This window comes from Bombus terrestris, chromosome 7 (assembly GCF_910591885.1).
Source record: "Bombus terrestris chromosome 7, iyBomTerr1.2, whole genome shotgun sequence".
In the NCBI taxonomy this organism is placed as follows: Eukaryota; Metazoa; Arthropoda; class Insecta; order Hymenoptera; family Apidae; genus Bombus; species Bombus terrestris.
Genome location: NC_063275.1, coordinates 17422955 through 17440851, shown reverse-complemented (window position 1 = coordinate 17440851; position 17897 = coordinate 17422955). Strand labels below are relative to the sequence as shown.

Genomic DNA, 17897 nt, shown 5'->3' with positions numbered 1-17897 from the left:
TGGCTGAAAGGAATATATAGTGGAAAAGGAGAAGGTTCGAGGATGAGGCGAAATCGGATACGGCTTTTCATCCTGTTATTTAACTTATCAGTAAATCTGTCTTGTAGATTTTACTTTGACCCTACAGGCATTTCGTAGATAGTAGAAACGGGACCCGCTGGCACTGAGCTAAGCTTTGACGTTCAGATAGTTTCGTCTGTTCTGTCTATGACTGTATCGTGATACAGAAGCATAGTGGAATACAGCGTTACAAACAGCGGAGAAATATCAGAAAAGTCAATGGCTTTTCGCGAACACGTGTTGATCCTCAGACAAGGTGAAACTGTGTAAAGGAATCTACGAATTGAAGAGAACGTTATTAATAGAGTTTGCGATAGATCGCGATAGATGCTAGTAGAAGTAAAAGATTTAGAGTTCCTTTTCTTTTCTGATGAAATTGGGCCCTGGGAAGTAGGTCAATTCGCGAACTGGATAAATTCAGTCAACCGCGAGTGAACGAGGGAGAATACGGTGTGGAATAAAATTATCGATCGCGGGACACAAACAGAACGGAACGGAAAAGGAAGAAGCAAGGAGAGGTACAAAGAAAGGAGAATGAGGCAGAGAGAAGAGCACCTGGAAAGGACAGCCACGTTGCAGGCTTTCGTGCAATTTCGCTAAAAGCATTAATTTGGATTAAAAGATCGTCTACGCGCCGAAAAGATGGACTCCTTTAAGGAATTGAAACGGTATTCTCTCCGTGGTCGGACTTAATTGCTCGTTCGTGGCGCGTGCCTCCGCCAATAAGAAAAATTTACTTAAGATTTATTTAAGATTCGTTTCGTCTGTACGTGTGCCGATGCTTCAGAAGCTTCAACTTAGAAAACGTTCTCGATATCATATTCTTCACTTGCAGCAGGTAAGAAAGTGAATGTCCATAATTGAATTCCTAATAGCGCAAGTCACTTTGATGAAATTCTTTCCTTTAACAATGTTTCATTCATCTGTGTTTACTGTGTGAGACCGCGAAACACAATGAGTCCCGGAATAATTTATTCTTCGAATATTTAATTATCAATGGTGTTGGAACAAGTTCCATATATTCAAAGTACTATATACACAGAGCAGTGTCCTCCTATTTTCACGGAAATTATTTCAGTTTCGACCGTGCCGAATTAATCTGTTGCACAGATAACGCAATTTTAGTTTCGACTGTGTCGAATTAATCTGCGACGGAGATAGCGCAGTTCTATAATTTCACAATCCTTGTTTAATCGGTAAAACTTAATGATAAATTTAATTCCATTATCCTAACACGTCGTGTCCAATCGGATAAAATTACGCAGTGACGGGAATAAAATAAAAGTTAGGAAAGCATGAAAGATTAGGGTTGGCAACCTTTAAGCCGAGTTTCGATAGGAGATCCGACAGGGAAGGAAAACTGCAAAGAAAACCAAGCGCGAAAGCGGGGAGTCTCATTAGATTCTGCGGGCGCTGCTTCGCAGAAGTTTACTTTCGAAATATCGGCAAACGATGAACACGGAATCTCAACGAGGGAGAAAGAGAACGGCGAATCATTCTTATTGCAGTCGGGTGCACGACGGAGAAATTGTTAGTTGCCAAACTTACGGTACTATGAAGCTCTTCAGGAACGTTGTCCTTTGTCCTCGTAAGTCGCGAAGCTCCCGAACGATACTGTTTGCAAGACGGTTACGAAATTTGCGAGTTTCCCCATCAACTTTCATAATTTCGTCGACTTTTCCGTGAATCGCATCATATTTTTATTGCTCGTATCGTCGTATCGTTTTTATCAATTGTATTACTCTATTTGCGAAGCGTGTTAGCTTTTTTGTGGAGATCTCTGTTGGTTTCCGCGAGTTGTAAAATTAAGGAAACGAATGGTAGAGCAGTAGAGTTGCACAAGAGAGTAAATCGACGTGGTTCAGTCATCTTCCGTGTAGTCAAGACGCCACATAGCAAATTAACTATACGAGGTTACGAAATTATCGTATTGCACGACGGCATCATAATTTGGAATTATTCTAGTATACCTGATTGCACCTGATTGCCTGTCGTTAATGACACAAGAATTGTTGACACATCATTTACCACTTGCCGATTCTCAAGTATTTCTAGTCAATCTTTCGAGGAGAAAATTGAAACTCGTTGTCATTCTCGATTAAATACCATATTAGCAGATCCATTGCAATGCACGCTCGGGAAAGAGGCAAAAATAAAAGACACATATTTGATGTTCAATCTTCTTGCAAAACATCTGTTTACTATGTAAAACATCACATCGAGCATAATTCTATTAGCGGTGTGTATATACGCTATGCAACGAGGTAATCGAGAAAGCAACATCAAAATGAATATATTATGAATGCGACGGGTGACGCGCGGTTTGATAAGCTGATCCATAGCGAAACAGAGTGACGCCTAAAAACGCGTATGTAAATCTTCTGTGGCTGAACTTGCACCCCACCGATGCGACGGACAGCGGAGCAAAAACACGAATTTTCCATTCAAATTTCACGCTGTCCCGCATAGCGGTGAAACGTGGCTCGCGCGCCGGACAATTCGACGCTCTGGATCAACCGAAAAAAAGTGGTGAGCCGAGAGGAAACAGGACAAAATACGCGCGTGAAGGCCATCGCTCTGAAGCGAACGCGGAAAACGAGAAGATGGAACACGCGACGGGAGAAAATGAGCGGAGACTAAAGGATCTCTCTAAGGGATAAAGAAAAAGAGAGAAAGAGAGAGAGAAAGAAAGGGATGGGAATGCAACGAGCGCTCGACGAACGCGGTTTCCGATAGTCATCTCTGCATCGTATAAATCTACTTAACAATGGACAGGAGTGCACTTCCTGAAACGGGGCCACGAATGCGCCGAGGAGCGCCAACAAAAATCGACGACCATTCATCGACGAAATACCGATTCCCTGCATTTTAACTAGATGTGTTTGTTCCGCGAACACGATTCTGCTACGTCTGTGGAAACCGTGTATGTAATTCGAGTTGACTGTGGTACCAGCTTCTCCGCAGTTGCGTTGCGTGATGGATTAACCGTTGTTGGAATGGAGAGAGGAGAGGATGACTATCTGGCGTTATATGCTGAGACGATGATGGAATGTCCGACTAAGATTATTGAAGATAATATGGTAGCGTGGGTGGTAGTTGGGTGATGAAGTTTGAGAAAAGTTCATCTGTGAAATGAGCCGTTCAAAGCTACATATATTAATTAACTCCAAAACTGGAGTAAAACTCCTTTTTTTAAATGTTCGACATTAATCGTGCATCTGGATAATGAGATTAAGAAATCTACAAAAAGTTAGATCAGTTTGGACTCCGAAAGGCTACGACTGAAAACTAACGTGGTAGTATCGATTCCTATAGCGAGTCTACTGTTTGGAAATCTCTGTCGGCTACAAAATTTATAAATAATAAAAGCTACTTGTCTCCTTTCGCTGTGACGCCTATATATATATTCTCTCGAGAGTGGAGACTCGCACGGAGAGTGTATCAACGATTCTGTATTCACGTTTCAGCCAAGTAGTATCGTGTTGAGAGAAAGAAACACGAGCGTCGTATTGTGGGAAAAGCGTCGTGAGACGGTTTTCCGCGTGGTGGATCGAGAAGGGGTCGTCTAACCGCGATATTAAATAAAAGAAGAGCACTCTGACAGAGCTGGCGGCAAGCCGATTGCCGATGGATATACGGCACCTCCTCGCCGCGCGAACACGTACGTTTATTATGGTGTATGGCCATCTACATCGTCGCACCGCAACACCGTCTGCTTGGAAATGCACCACTATTAAAGCGCATCCCTCGCATCCTTCCCGGCAACGTCGCGCACGGCATTCGTTGATATGCAGACGATGACACGCTTTCCGGTTCCGGCAGATTTCGCACTCCCGTCTCGTATGCCGCGAAGCTGCTGGATCTTCTCGCGTAAATCCTCCGAGGGTAGCTCCGAGAGACGTACCGGTTTGCAGCTTCGTCCATTTTTCATCGCGCGAAAAATACGCGAGCGGTCGTTATCGCCTGCTCAGAGAGGAACATTTTTCCCGGTTGTTTTATTAATGGATGATGTTTCAAAGTTTCCCGCTACTATCATCCGCGTTCGTAGGAATTCCTTTCTGAACTTGATTGTCCTTTATCTCTTTTTACCGGATGTTTTTATTTCAGTAAAAATTGAACGATAAAACCTTCGTTGCTTCTATTTCTAGAAAGAATATTTGTTATCGAGATAATGATGCAAGAGAATCCTCAATAGTTTCAATTTCATTCTACGGTACATTGAATGAAATTTTTTATGCGAGCCGATTGAAGAAAAAAGTTCTCTATGGCTAGAATAGCAATATGATATTGTTTGACAGCGTGTCGCGTTCGTAAATCCCTGCCGCGTCGCCTAAGGTTGGATTTTCGATCAGAATTTCCGTAATGTGGCCCAGGTGGAAGTTACGCGAGGAATCAGGACACTCGGTGTTCCACGAAAAAAGCAGGAGATTCAGTTACGTACAGGCAGTTGCTGAACAGGCTTGTGACTTTCCATAAAGGTGAACAAGGGGGTGTTAGTACCGGGGATGAAGTCCCCACGGTGAAAAGTTTTCTCCCCGCTTTGGAAACACGATCGGACGATACATCGCTGGTACGTGCGGAGTATATCGAAGCTGGCACCAGTTAACGTCGAGTTTTGTGCATACGCGATGCAGCGAACGAAAAACCTCCGCAGGCTGGTGCACGTGCGCTCTACGTTCTGCATATGCGCCGTATGGTCGATCATGGTTCCCCGAACTTCCCGTTACAGGGAATAATTCATTTTCTTTCTCTCATTTCCTCTCTTCTTCGTGCCTTGCTCTCTGCCACAGTCGCTCCCTCTTCCTCGTCAACTTGATGGTCTTTTTTCTGTTCTTTCCCGCAGTTCAAGGGCAAATCGGGGCTGACACACGACGTACGAGCCAACTTGTAATCGCTTCACGGCCCCACAGTTCAAAAAGACACACTTCTCTCCCTTTCTACTTGGCTTCACATCCTTCGGAGACAATGTGGCGTCTGTCTTCGAGTAGCGGTGTGGAAGATGCGACGTTGCGCTAAAATTCAACCGTGTCCTCGCTACTTCCGTCTCATTCTTCCCCTCTGTTCTACACAGTTGTCGTTTGTTCGACAACAATAGCAGAAATTTCGTTCTTTTCCCGCGTCTGTCTTCGTCCACCCTCCGTCGGCCGCTTTTTATCCTGGCACACGTATCTGTTCGAGCGACTCCTGCAAATCACATTAACGTCAACCGCGTGACGTGTTTTCCTGTTTTGCAAGCGAGACGACGACACAACGCTCGCTTATGAATAACGCTCCGCCGACCAGCGTGCTCCTCGCAAAGCTTTATGATCCGCGATTTCGACTGGCTTAACTCGATCGTCTTCATCGTGCGTGGATCATCCGACCTCGTTCTCCGTGTACTCATTTCCATCTCCCTCTTTCTATCTTGCCTCCTGACTTTCTCGTTATCTTTTTTGTCCTTCTCTCCTCTGTTTCTCTTCCCTTGATTCGCCACGGCCCTCTCCGCATGGTCTTCGTTCCACACGCGAATCCGAAGGATTACGATGTGCTTATTTGCGTACCGAATTATGCAATTGAAGCACCGCCCGACTGTGTGGTTATTTCATGCGTGAAAGTAACGCCAGGAGTACCGGTCGCATAACAATGTTGAATACGAAATAGCGCTGAGTGAGCACGAAGATGCGAAATCTCAGTGTCAGAGCCGAAACGCTCCAAGGGTTATCGTTTGATGTGGCTACGCTTCCGCCCGTGTTTCATCAGGCAATTGCTTGAAAGCCAACCATCGGGAAAAACAGATTCGAACCGATTGATACAACCTTTTCAACATTTTCCCTGCTCTTTTCTGATTTTCGTTGCCATTTCGCTCCGTGTTTTATTATTTGATCATTTTCGTCGCTACTTTGAAACGTTATTCATATTAATTTCGTAGACGGTAGACTTAGAAACGAATACTACGTCTTTTTCTCCGCTTTGTTCGTGACTTCGAATGTCCTTGGTTATGTAACCATCGATTTCTTTCTGCATCTTTTTGTACAACTATCCAATTGTTTCTTCAGCGAGGTAGTAAATAACACAGTTGAAGGCATTTGTTCCTATCTAGCATTATATGCCGTATTAAAGCGTGTCCTTTTTTATCTGCCTCCTTTTCATCTTTCCCGTTATAAATGCGACGTAGAATCCGCTATCTATGACCACAAAAATACCAATTTTCTTTCAATCGTTATTTTCTCGTACAAACGTCGCCATTTAAAACCGCGCGTGCAGCCCTGCAATGTCCATTTGAAAACCAAAAGCCAAGAAAGGAGAGGGACGAAAAACCACGTTGTATGCACGTGGAAAAATTATTTCCGTTACGCCAAAATGGATTGTTCGTTGAGGCCTTGAAAAGCACGTTCCGCGACTAGCGCGACTAGCTTCACAAAATAAAATTTCGCGATTAAAAAACTCCTCGTCGATAGAAATCGTTATATTGCTGCAACGAACCTCCCGCAAAAACATGTAGGGAAGGACAAAAAGAACAATTACATATTAATAAGCGAGCGGAACCTTGTCGATCTTTACCGTTCACCACGACTAACCGGTGAATTCGATTCGTATCGGATAACCAGCACCGGAAACCTCTTTTTCTCATGCAAACGAGCAATTAGTCGTACGTGCCTTCGCGATTGAGTCACGATCGCAGCAGGTATGGGGGAACACGCGAAAGGGAGCTGACGCGATGACGAGCACAGTCAGGACGACGGGAGAAGCGACTTGGCGCGCGAGCGATCGCGCGCACGTATACGCATGGGCCGATTGCGCAACCGACAGTGGCGCGCGTAGCATCCGGTAAGTAATTTTAGATGCGTCGGTATGCGCGCGTGGTCAGCCAGTGAGCCGCCCTGTGTTGCGGAGAACTGCACCAGGAAAAGGGGAACAATGCTTTTCCCGTTCGAGACCGGGATCGCTCGTTGATTGCACCATCATTGTGCTGATTGTGAGAATAATTGATAAATGGAATTCTTCTGGGAGATTGCGCAGAGGATGCTTCGGTGTTGGATAATTTTAGAAAGCTGTCGGTGGTGGATTATTTTACTACACACGAAGAATGTAGATGATAATGAAGGAATGCGAAATGATGATAACCGCCGATGAATCAAATGCTATTTTGGTATGCAGAAACGCTGACTCATGAAAAATTATTATCTTAAAAGAATTTTGAATTGGGAAATACGTAATTTTGTAAATTACGAAAATGAAAAAGTTAGGGGAAAAAATTTGCCACGTGAACATAAACTGCGAACAAAATTTCGAGCCTTACGTAGTAAAAATAGAAATCGCCAACTACTAAAGTTCTTTGGCAAGAAAGTTAAACAAAGAATAAGATAGGCGCCGCAAATAAACAAGGACAAAAATGATAAAGCAATCGTTGGCGTAACGTCGTGCACGTACTATCGTTTGCTCGATCGCAACTATATCGCGTGTACAGGACAAGAAACGTGCCTGCTATTTGATCGTCCGTAAATCGAGTAATGCTTTCACGTCGACCTAGTAACGGAACTTTTCGGCGCAATTGTTTCACCGCGCTCGATAACAGTGATGCTTCAATATTTACTCCAGAAGCGAAACCAATTAACGAATAAGCAATAAAAAAAAGAAGGAAGGCGAGACGAGAAAGGAGCAGGAGGGAAGCGGGTAAGAGCGGCCAGCTACATTCATTGTCAGCGAACAGCATAAAAAAGAAACAGAGCACGCGGAATACGAGTCAATAGAGCGGAAGATGGAATTTCCACTTCGCTATAGAAAAAGTGAAACTAGTTCCCACGCGAGCGACGATAAAATATTAATGCTATCGATTCCACCGTGAAACCCCAAGAAAAAGCCGCTATAAAATCAATTTTTTTTCGAGCTTCACCGCATATTGCATACGTAAGAGAGGACAGCTCGTGGTTTATCGGTATTGCGATAAGAAACAGAGGATACAGTCTCCACGGTGGTGACACGCTTCACCGGATTCACAGAAAGTCCCCACGATTGATATACGCGATAGACAATCTGCATGGCTCGAACTTCCCTTTGATTCAGATTTCATTCACTGTTTCTTGCGTGCTGCTTTCGGTTGCAACTTCGGTGGCAGAAACGCAGAAGTTCGCGCGCACTTTTCATGGTCGAACTACGGTGACGCGAGCAACTGGTTGCATCGATGACCACGAGCTTCGACTGTGAGAAATGACGGAAGTTGGAATGCTCGTGTATCCGTTAGCGTGTTTCGTAAGAACGAATTAGATGATAAGGGCTTTCAAGCGTGCGACGGTGGAATTAATTCCGCTAGATGGTAACAGATACAACAGGAAAATATATCTCTCGATTATTTAAATACCTTGTCAGATCATCTCTCTTCTCCGATCTTTCTGCATCGATGAATTTAATGATATTCTCAATGATAGTTAAAGGAATACTGAGAAAAAATTGTCTTCCTAAGACATACATACGAAGCAAACATCGTAGACATTCTAATCGATGACAGTGATGTCGTGCTCTCCTATGAATCATGGCATGACGGCTAAACGCATAGCGCAGTAAACCGCAACGTCTGTTTTGAAAGTTAATCGCTACGATGCAGCATTGAAATTCGTAATACGTGGCAGGGAGCCACATCCATCGCATACGAAGCTCCGATAAGTGGTCGACAAAACTACGACCGTCAAAACCGCATAGAAAACTCCGTATCTAGAATGCTAGATGCTCGCAGAAATCCACGTTGCGAATAGCTGTAAGCGAAAGGGATTGCGCACGAAACCGAATCGTAGCAAATATTTATATAGGAACTGCAACCGAGAAGCGCCGCGCAACATTTACCATTTTTCTCTTAAATCCACGTATATGCGTCTGTTTTCACGATACAGTAAGTCCAACAAATTCACTTTACCATTTGTACGTATAAGTGAATATTCATGGATTTTTACGCGATGTAAATATTCATAAATTGGCCCAGCTAGACTGTTTGTCGAGCAAAATAACGAAACGTCCGATTAAAATAATCGCTACGCTGAATTATTTTTCCAGGAAATTTAATATGCAAAGCCTGGATGATCGTGTGATCGGTACGCGGTTGCTGAAACTTGATTTCAGAGAAGCGGACAGGTTAACGCCGAAGAACGACTTGATGACGCGTTGGATTTTAAATCTAGGCTAGAGTCGATACCCGTTCGACGAGAACTGCGCGGTAAGAGGACCAGCCACCGGTAATATCCGGACTGTTTTCACGTTCTACGCGACAACTTTTAGCGGAGCAATGTAATCTCGCCGTGGTACGTGTCAAGTACCGTGCGATAAGACATGGAACGTTACGATAATTGAATACACAATTGTTTCGGCCGATACCGAAACGCGGCGGAACATATCGCGCGTGAAAACAGTGGTGCGCGATGGTTTCACAGCAGGTAGCCTGGAAATACGGCCGCTTAAACGCGAATCGAATGTTTTTCAATCGAAAATCCGTGTTCATCGAGATTGATTCGAAGAAATTCCATCAAAGATGAACTTGTTCTATTGCAGGCTTGCTCATCGGATACACGATGAGCGTATTTTCCCTTACAATTGGCGCATGTTATTCGAAATTCTCGTAAAACTGTGGTCGGATTGCAGTGGGTTTGCAGTCCAAGATGCTCTCGTTCTTTTCAGCAACGAATACTTCTCTGTTTGTGGAAACGCGACGAAGTTTCTAGATACTTGGCTTACTACAAGCTTTTGAAGGACTCTGTAGTACTGACCCACGGTGGATTTCACTTTTGAACAATCGACTTATTTTTCTTTCCGCTGTTCTTTTTTTTCAAGTTTATCCAGTGTGCTCGAACGAGAAGAATGCGAGGCATTTGCGAATCTGCGAATCCAGGAGGGCTTGTTCTAGAAACACTTGCGCGCAACGCGCCGAGAGAATGGTAAAAGAGGTCGGAACTGTTACGGCAATTGTGTGTGCGCGTTGTAAAGATAACGACGCTCTCATGGCAATACCTGCACGGTTATCATTAAGACCAGCACCGGTTGAAAACGTTACGCGGCCAAGAGACGCGGAGGTTGTTCGTCGGCGACGCCAGGCATCCTACATTTTCGTCCGGTTCCAGTTTGCTTACGCAACTTTCGCGGATGCACAGTAATGCACATACACGATACAAAGGGAAAGAATCGCTGGGAAAAAGAAGAGGAGCGTCGTGGAACGCGCACCATTTCTGCCGCGTGGAATTCGAGGATCGTAAACAGTTGACATTCGCTGCGATTTATGCGACTATGAATGGCTGACATTTGAATATTACGCAGATTTCTTCGACGAGCGCAGTCACGGCTATGCTCGCGGCGTGTTACTGTTATGACCGCCATTATATAGAATTTATTCGTTGTACCGTTACACGGAGTGTTCGTTTACAACGGTGGCGTCCAATTTTCATCGCGATGCGACCGACGATAATGAGGAAGGCGCCCGTGCCAAATTCAGACGAACTCGTTTGAGCGTCAATTTCGTCGTCAAAGATCCTTCTTGTACGTATATATGTAAATATGTATTACATTTAAAGCATACGTGAATATTATGACAATCAGATGGATACAGGTTTATGGTAATTAAGTGAGAAAAGGCTGTTTTATAAATCGTACGACCGATGCGATCAAGAAACGATAAAAAGAAGGAAAGGTTGTACGCTGGAACCGGTTGTGTAACGCTTTACGCGGTGTAGTAAAGATGATTCATATCAAGGAGGCACGCATTTTCTGAATGACCTATAGAAACCTGTATTTGCTTGCGTGTATACCTACATGTATTCAGAATTGTTCAACACGGCCATCTTATATCACAGAGGATCTTGCGTCGTAGTGACTGGTTTTTGCATTTCTTTCCTCCATCCTTTTTTTTTTTTTTTTTTTTTTTAACTCCGACGATGATGTCATATTTCATGGCTCGTTTCTCCTACCTGTGACTGAAAACCTCTTAAAGAACGCGTGAACACCTAATCATTCTCGACGTTCGATATCCTGTTTTTGCCTCGGTGAATGAATTTAAAAATTACGACTTGGCATGTTTACGAGGAAAACGCTTGACGCCATTCCTCGAAATGATTCTCTACTTTTTTAAATTTGTGTTAATGGCGAAGCACACGATGATATCATCGGTAACGAGAGTCATTGTTCAAACACACGACTCACTTGTTTCATTGACTGATTCATTAGTCTTGTCGTCTGTGTACATTCTACGATCAAGCGAATCCAATCATCTCGCGACATCAGAAAAGCTACTACTGTTCAATGAATTGTCTTTTTCTCGTCAACGTGACGGTACCGGTAATTGACGGATTAGTCACGGTCCGGTGACTCACGATTTCTGGAATATCGACATTGATATTTGCGACACGAATACAGAAGGATCGTACGACGAACTAATCGCCTCTGAAACGCATGTTTGTTAATCGAGGACATCGGTTCTTTCAAACTTCGTCAATTCGATTCTCTTGAACTTGAAAACAACGATCAAAGTTTCTACGTACATATGCTTAACGAGATCGTCAGAATTCTTTTACGCAGCGTACAACAGGAAACGCGAACTTGTTCGCCGACTACGATCATCGCAAGATATCGCCTCGTTGCTCGAAACACGTGTGCCAGCTATCGCGCCACGGTTTTAATAAATAGACGCTCTCGACTGCGACAAGATACGCGGCGCGTGTACGAGTTTATGCGCTCAATCTTCTGCAACGCGAGGCATGGAAGGTATATAAAGCACTTAAATTGAAAAAGAGCAGCGATCGAAGGCATGTTAAACCACATACACGCGATGTTCTCTCGATCCTGATAGGAGACACGAGGCGGTATCCTTATATTCCAAAGTATAATTTAATAGAAACATTATGCGTGCAACGGTAATTGGAAAATATTTCTTGCGAATGAAACTTGTCAGATGGAAACATTTATGTATTCTAATAACGAAATGGATTTTGAATGTTTGTCAAAATTCCAAAGCCGTGTAACGTGACAAGGGTTGACGAACCCTCGCGATACTAACCCCGTCTTGCTCATCGATTCTGCTTCATAGTACTGGGATTTCGTAGTTCCAATCAGACCAACGCGTCCACCAGTCGAGGCAAAAGCAATTTGCAAATAGGTTCGACAGTGTAGGTTGATGCGGGGGTTGAACGGTGTCGCATCGGATTCGCGTGACACGCGGGTCCAGGAACGATACGCGAGATCCATCGCGGATATCCACGTCAAAATACTAATTAGTCGTCGGACGGACCCTGCGCGCGTTCTCTACTCTGCTCTCGCGGTCACGCTCAAGTATTCACCCCTCTACGATGACGCATCGATCATTGATTCCAATTCGGATCTGATTTTACCGACTGTTTCGTCCAGAAATTGGATTTTCCAGTTTCCACTGGGAGCGGCAGAGAGGATCATTGTGCCATGGGTTTAAAGGGTGCCGCGTTAGAAGGGCTGTTACCGATACTTCGTTAAATATTAAGCATCCTCCACGCGGACATAGGGTTCGATAATGAGCCCCTGTACGCGCGTTGCTCTCTGTTTGTTCCCGAAACGAAATTTCATTGGTTAGCGATCGATGGATCGGCTATTTTTGCGACAAAAGAAAAGAAAAACATTACCGGTACTTTGTTAGTTAAACTTACTTTAATGATGGTACCCTTTCGGTAAAATTATCGTATTGCAGGAAATTTTTCTAAAAACGAAAGAGAGATTCTAGAAATTCTAGATTCTGTCTATTACATTTGTTATTATTCAGATTTTTTTATAGCAATAGCTGCCAATTTTTATACAAATGTAATATCTATAGAATACTCTTTTAATGGTATTAATTTTCTCTAGAAGGATGACACCGATTCGAATCGACGTTTTTATCAGAAATCCTCGATGAAAATATCCGCTCGCGTGTTGCACAGCTGGTAAAACATTCGCAACAAAGAATCATTTTCCAAATAAGTGTATTTGTGTCGACGCATTTACGATAATCCAATAAGGTCGGCAGCGAATTCAGTGGCGTTAGTTCTCGCGTCCTTTGCAAGGATTTCCAGCAATAATACTCCGGCCTGTTAAAGCGATCGCCTAGGAGATTATCCGTAATTGCTAATAGACCGAATAGTCGGTCGTGATATTAGGTAAGTACCAACGTTTACATTGCCGCCGACAGTAATACGATGGAAATTCGCGGTAACGAGACGAAGAGAGGGGAGACCTCGTTCCTTTAGAATTCCATCGAATTGCCTCGAAATTATAATAATAGATTTCAACGAATCCTTTTACTCTTCGTTAATTCTCAGTTTCTTTCATCTTCGCTTCCAATTTTCATTCAAAAGCGAAAATTCTAAATGTATCACGCAGAGAGTCGTTACAAGAGAACACATGACTTTACGTAAAAATAAAATTATGCAATTCTACCATAAAAATTTTTATTAAGAAAATACTTGAAACGGAACCACAGCTTTCAGATTAAAAGTTATACTATTTGAGTTGCCATCCACGATTCGCGAAAACTTGCAAGCAAGGAACGTTAAGAAACTGCCAGAGATTAAGCCAACGTCGATCTTCCTGATCCGAGAATTTCGGAAGATGAAGCTCCTTACCCGTTTCAAAACTCAAGCGTTTCAACGACGAATTGGAACGCGTAGTTCCCATTGCTGTACGTAATCCGCGATCTACAGGAGTTACGCTCGCGGCGTCCTTGCGAACGATAATCGCTCGAGGAAACGCTCAAGCGCGATTATGCAACTGTAACTCGTGTTCGATATCACCGTTTGTTACGTTTGCGATCTCGTTTCGATTTTTTATGGTTATTCTACGAACAGCAGGGAGTACAAGCTCGAGGAATTGCGGACGATTATTTCCACATGTTGTCTCTGTCCTGCTATCGAAAGGTTCCGTACACTTCTTAAGTTTCGATCGATGAACGAAACGTTCGGTTCCACGATGAGGCTATTGTTCTCCGATGGTGTTGATTCGATGCGTTTTTCACGCGGTTGGTGGTCGACGATGAATAGAAAGGCAGGAATTATTATTCCAACGGCGGATAATCAAGAATTAACCATCATCGGAATACCGTTCTTCAAAGTATTGATACTGGATTCGCTCGACGTCATATTCAACGGCGCACAATGTTACAAATGAATATCATTTACGATTCTATTGGCTGCCTGACGAACTATAGATCGGAATAAAACAGCAAAGTGCTACCGCTCATCGAACTATGTCTTCTTTCCCAGTTTCCGTCGATATTGCCTTTATCGGCGAGAATTACCATAATTCACCTACATTTTCAGAGACGCGTTTTAAGACGGTCGATAAGCGCCAACTCTGGCGTAAAGTAAACCCTCGCATCCGACGAGCTACGAGTGGTACCTCTCGCTCGCGTTCGTCAGAAAGTCGCGTTTTTATTCCACGTTTATCGCGGATTCTCATGACCTCGCTGTCTTATCCGTCATTTTTAGCCGGAGGTGATTTCTTTGAAAGCTAACCGACTCGCCGAGCTCTCGTCGCTAACAACCACGGCGCCCCTTAATTGCGCGGCTCGACACACTTCTTACTATAGTTAATCGTATAACATGCCACGTTATGGCCTCGTATTTACGTAATCGAAGTTTCATTCATGCTTCTCGACTGACAAAGGACTCGCCCTTAAAGCGCAACAACAGTCACGCTTTGCCATCGGCGTATTTTCATTTTGTTTTTCTAGAATCGATTCAACGACTCGCGCTCGCCATTTATCCCGCACAACTTCTCAGGAAATGCGGTTTCCTTTCGTGGTGAAAATGATATCATTTTTCGGCCCGATCGCTTACGCGCGCGGTTCTAAAACGAGGTTCAGGATGTGGGTTGACCGATAATCCTTGATTGCGTAGCTTGAAGTTTATGGTTACGATTTCCCAGATAACTTTTATTCTTATTACTCAATATAGCCTAGAAATACGCGATTAAAATTGAAGTTTACGGGGTCAAGTAGTTGATATCGAGGATGATACAAGGTGCGCTTTTAAGATGATCACGTGCAATAAACTGGGGCACTCTTGCTAAAAGAAGAAAATTTCTATTCTCCACTGCATGGTGCTGTTTATTCCAACATATCGTAAAACACATACAGTACTCTTAAAAAAATAAATGAAGTCGACCTTGACACATTCCTGGCTTTATTATGCCATACTGTATTTATCCAACACACGTGTATTCTTTTTCTTATATCATAATTCGATCTTAATTCTCTCATTAAATAGCGTTATTAAGATTCCGCTTGTGCAATTTACCTTTTCGTCAGGAACATGAGAACGCTCGGATGTAAAATTCGCGCGACACGTTGCGCAACCGTGTAGGCAAGAGGAGCAAAGTCGAAGGATCAGGCGGAGGATCGGACGATTAGGCGATCGAGCGGCCAAGCGAGCAACCAGTTTCCTCATCGACGTGACATAACCGTTGCGAATCAATTACGGTGTGGAAGCCCGTTGAAATCGCTTCTGGCATATTCCGCTCGAATCGACCGGCGACATCCGCCGTTCTGACGCCGAAAGCCGATCGCGTCGCGCGTACAAACACAAACGAGGGTGCGCGCGCGCCCGTGCAACCCCCGTCAACGCATATACGATATCCTTGAGTAGACTTGGCCTGTATGGCGGGCAAATATTTACCGGCATATTTCGGAGATCGTTAATATTGGCTCTCGCCAATACCCTCGTATTGATCTCGCGCGAGCTAGGCTTATGTAATCCAAAGGTCGTATCACTTTGCGACGATTATCGCCGATTCCGTATCTGAAAATACTAGTCGAGGCGGTTTTGCGAACGCGTTTGCGGTTTTCATTCGCGGAGATTCCGAGGCTGACGCTTTTGGCGAATTAGCGATGAAGTGCGTGTTTAGTTTGTACGTTACGTGTTATCGTTGGCGTTTAAAGTATGTACATCTCGGAAGCACGTAAATTGAATTGAATTATATTTGGATGGCTGTGGAATATTACACGGCGTAATTTTAATCAAACTTTCGCAACGTTTAGCGGTCTACGTTAACGTTATACTCGTACAAGAGAAATCCGTGTATAATTCGACTGGTTAGAGTAGTTATCAGATATATCTTACTAGGATGTAATTTCGAAAGGAAACGTAACCGCAGGCAAAAAATTTTCCAGCGAAATATCCCAAAGAACGTCTTATTACCGGTAGACCACCGCGTAAGCCGCGTAATTTTAATTAATTTAGAAGTTAGCACGTTCCGGCCGCGATACTCGGGTCGTAACATCCATTCTGTCCATTACGATTAATTAGCTTCCGCGCAGACGAGCCATTTGTGTGTTCCACTTTGATTCGAAGAATACTTAATGGGGGGTGCTTGGTTCATTAAGTCGATGAGGTGTACAACAATAATTTACCTTGCGATACAACCTCTGGCATACCATGGCTATACCACGAGTATAATGCTACAGCGGAGATGCATAAGAAAAAAAGGGATAACTTGTAAATACCCGACGCTCATTAAACACAGTTTCGTTCCTCCCGTTTAATACGTTTTAATAACCACTGCTACGCAACGCGATATGCTAATCGACGCTAGAAATTTGCAATTACATTCCCTCCTAATTACCGGACTGCGTACGCGAAGCTAAAGGGTCTCGTCGAACTTAGCCGCGTTGAAAGCTGAATTTTACTCCCGTAATCTGCAAATCCAGCAATTTTACTCGAAAATGAGGAAATATCGAATTTACGACAACGAATTAATATCGCGATAACGATAAAATGGTTGCATCGTTTTCCCACATTTTCAATTGGTCAAAGATCGAAATCGTCCCTGCCATGAATTTGCGTCCGCTTTGATCCAACAGGAAGTATAAAAAGTCAAACGAACAACTGGAGAAATTTTGGGATCTCTTAGCTTGTCGAACAATCTCGATTAAAAGCAACGTTTATAGTTGTACGCACCGAGAGTTCGTCATGGATAGTATCCAGAGAGAACACGAATGTAAGTGGCGGAAGGCAGTGTAGGAGGAGCGGACCTGCATCCACCGCTTCCGGAAGCAGCCACGCGCAAAGGAATTCCGTTCACGGGTATGTCACCTCGGCGCAACGTATCATTACGAGTTTCGTTCATGTCCCAGAGTTATTACGAGGATCCTATTTCATTGAATGTCACGTATTACAGATTCTCTCTGTAAATACAACGTTTTTTGTTTGACGAGCAAAGTACAGTAGTTAGCCTTCTTTTGTTCGGTATTGTTCGTTGCTTATTTCCATGCTTATTTTATTTCCTCTGTTTCCATCGAATAAACATTACCGACATTTTACGATTTTCATCTTCATTCTTCAATTTCACGAGAAATTCTTTAAACAAAGCTACTCATTTGGCGATGATATTGGTCCAATTGAAATTCGAGGTAAAGTAACCAATTGACGATCACTAATTTTTCGACTTAGAAATCATGGTATCGACCTTCTCAATAAAATCCTACTCACCTGCATCTGTAATATCGTATCGTGTAAAATTTCCATTCCGAGTAGCCAAGAACGACATAACGAGAATAATCGTAACTGTGTTCAGCGATTTCTAATTGCGAACGGGTACGATGTTGCAGGCGGCGCGACGCGTCGGTTAAGATAAAACGGCGGACGCGCGTCGCCGGAAACGGCGGTGGCTGCATTTAAATTCAATTATACAGGTGTTGTCGGCTGGCTACGTAAAAATCCACATTAAACGCGACATAAATTATGAAACGGAGTCGCGGCTAGCGATATAGAGAAAAAGATGAATAACGTGGAACGCTAAGTTCGCGGCACGCTGAACAACGAGTGCGGTGCACTTTACGGGCAGTAACTAACTCCTGACATTTATTTCAACGGTTCGTATACCGGGGT

The 17897-nt window shown here is 43.6% G+C and overlaps 1 protein-coding gene across 3 annotated transcripts in view; it reads left to right on the top strand.

Annotated features, from left to right (window-relative positions):
- The window catches only part of LOC100650203 (heat shock 70 kDa protein cognate 4), a 57978-nt gene that overhangs the window by 23697 nt on the left and 16384 nt on the right, over positions 1-17897 (top strand). Inside the window, exons 1-2 of one of the 3 annotated variants that reach the window (XM_048407629.1) lie at positions 6912-8923; positions 9085-10554. The exons of 1 other annotated variant lie outside the window; for it this stretch is intronic. The gene's annotated coding sequence lies outside the window, so the exon portion shown is untranslated. Of the gene's footprint in view, positions 1-6911; positions 10555-17897 lie in introns of those variants that run through there. One more of the 3 variants, XM_048407628.1, reaches the window with a different exon arrangement.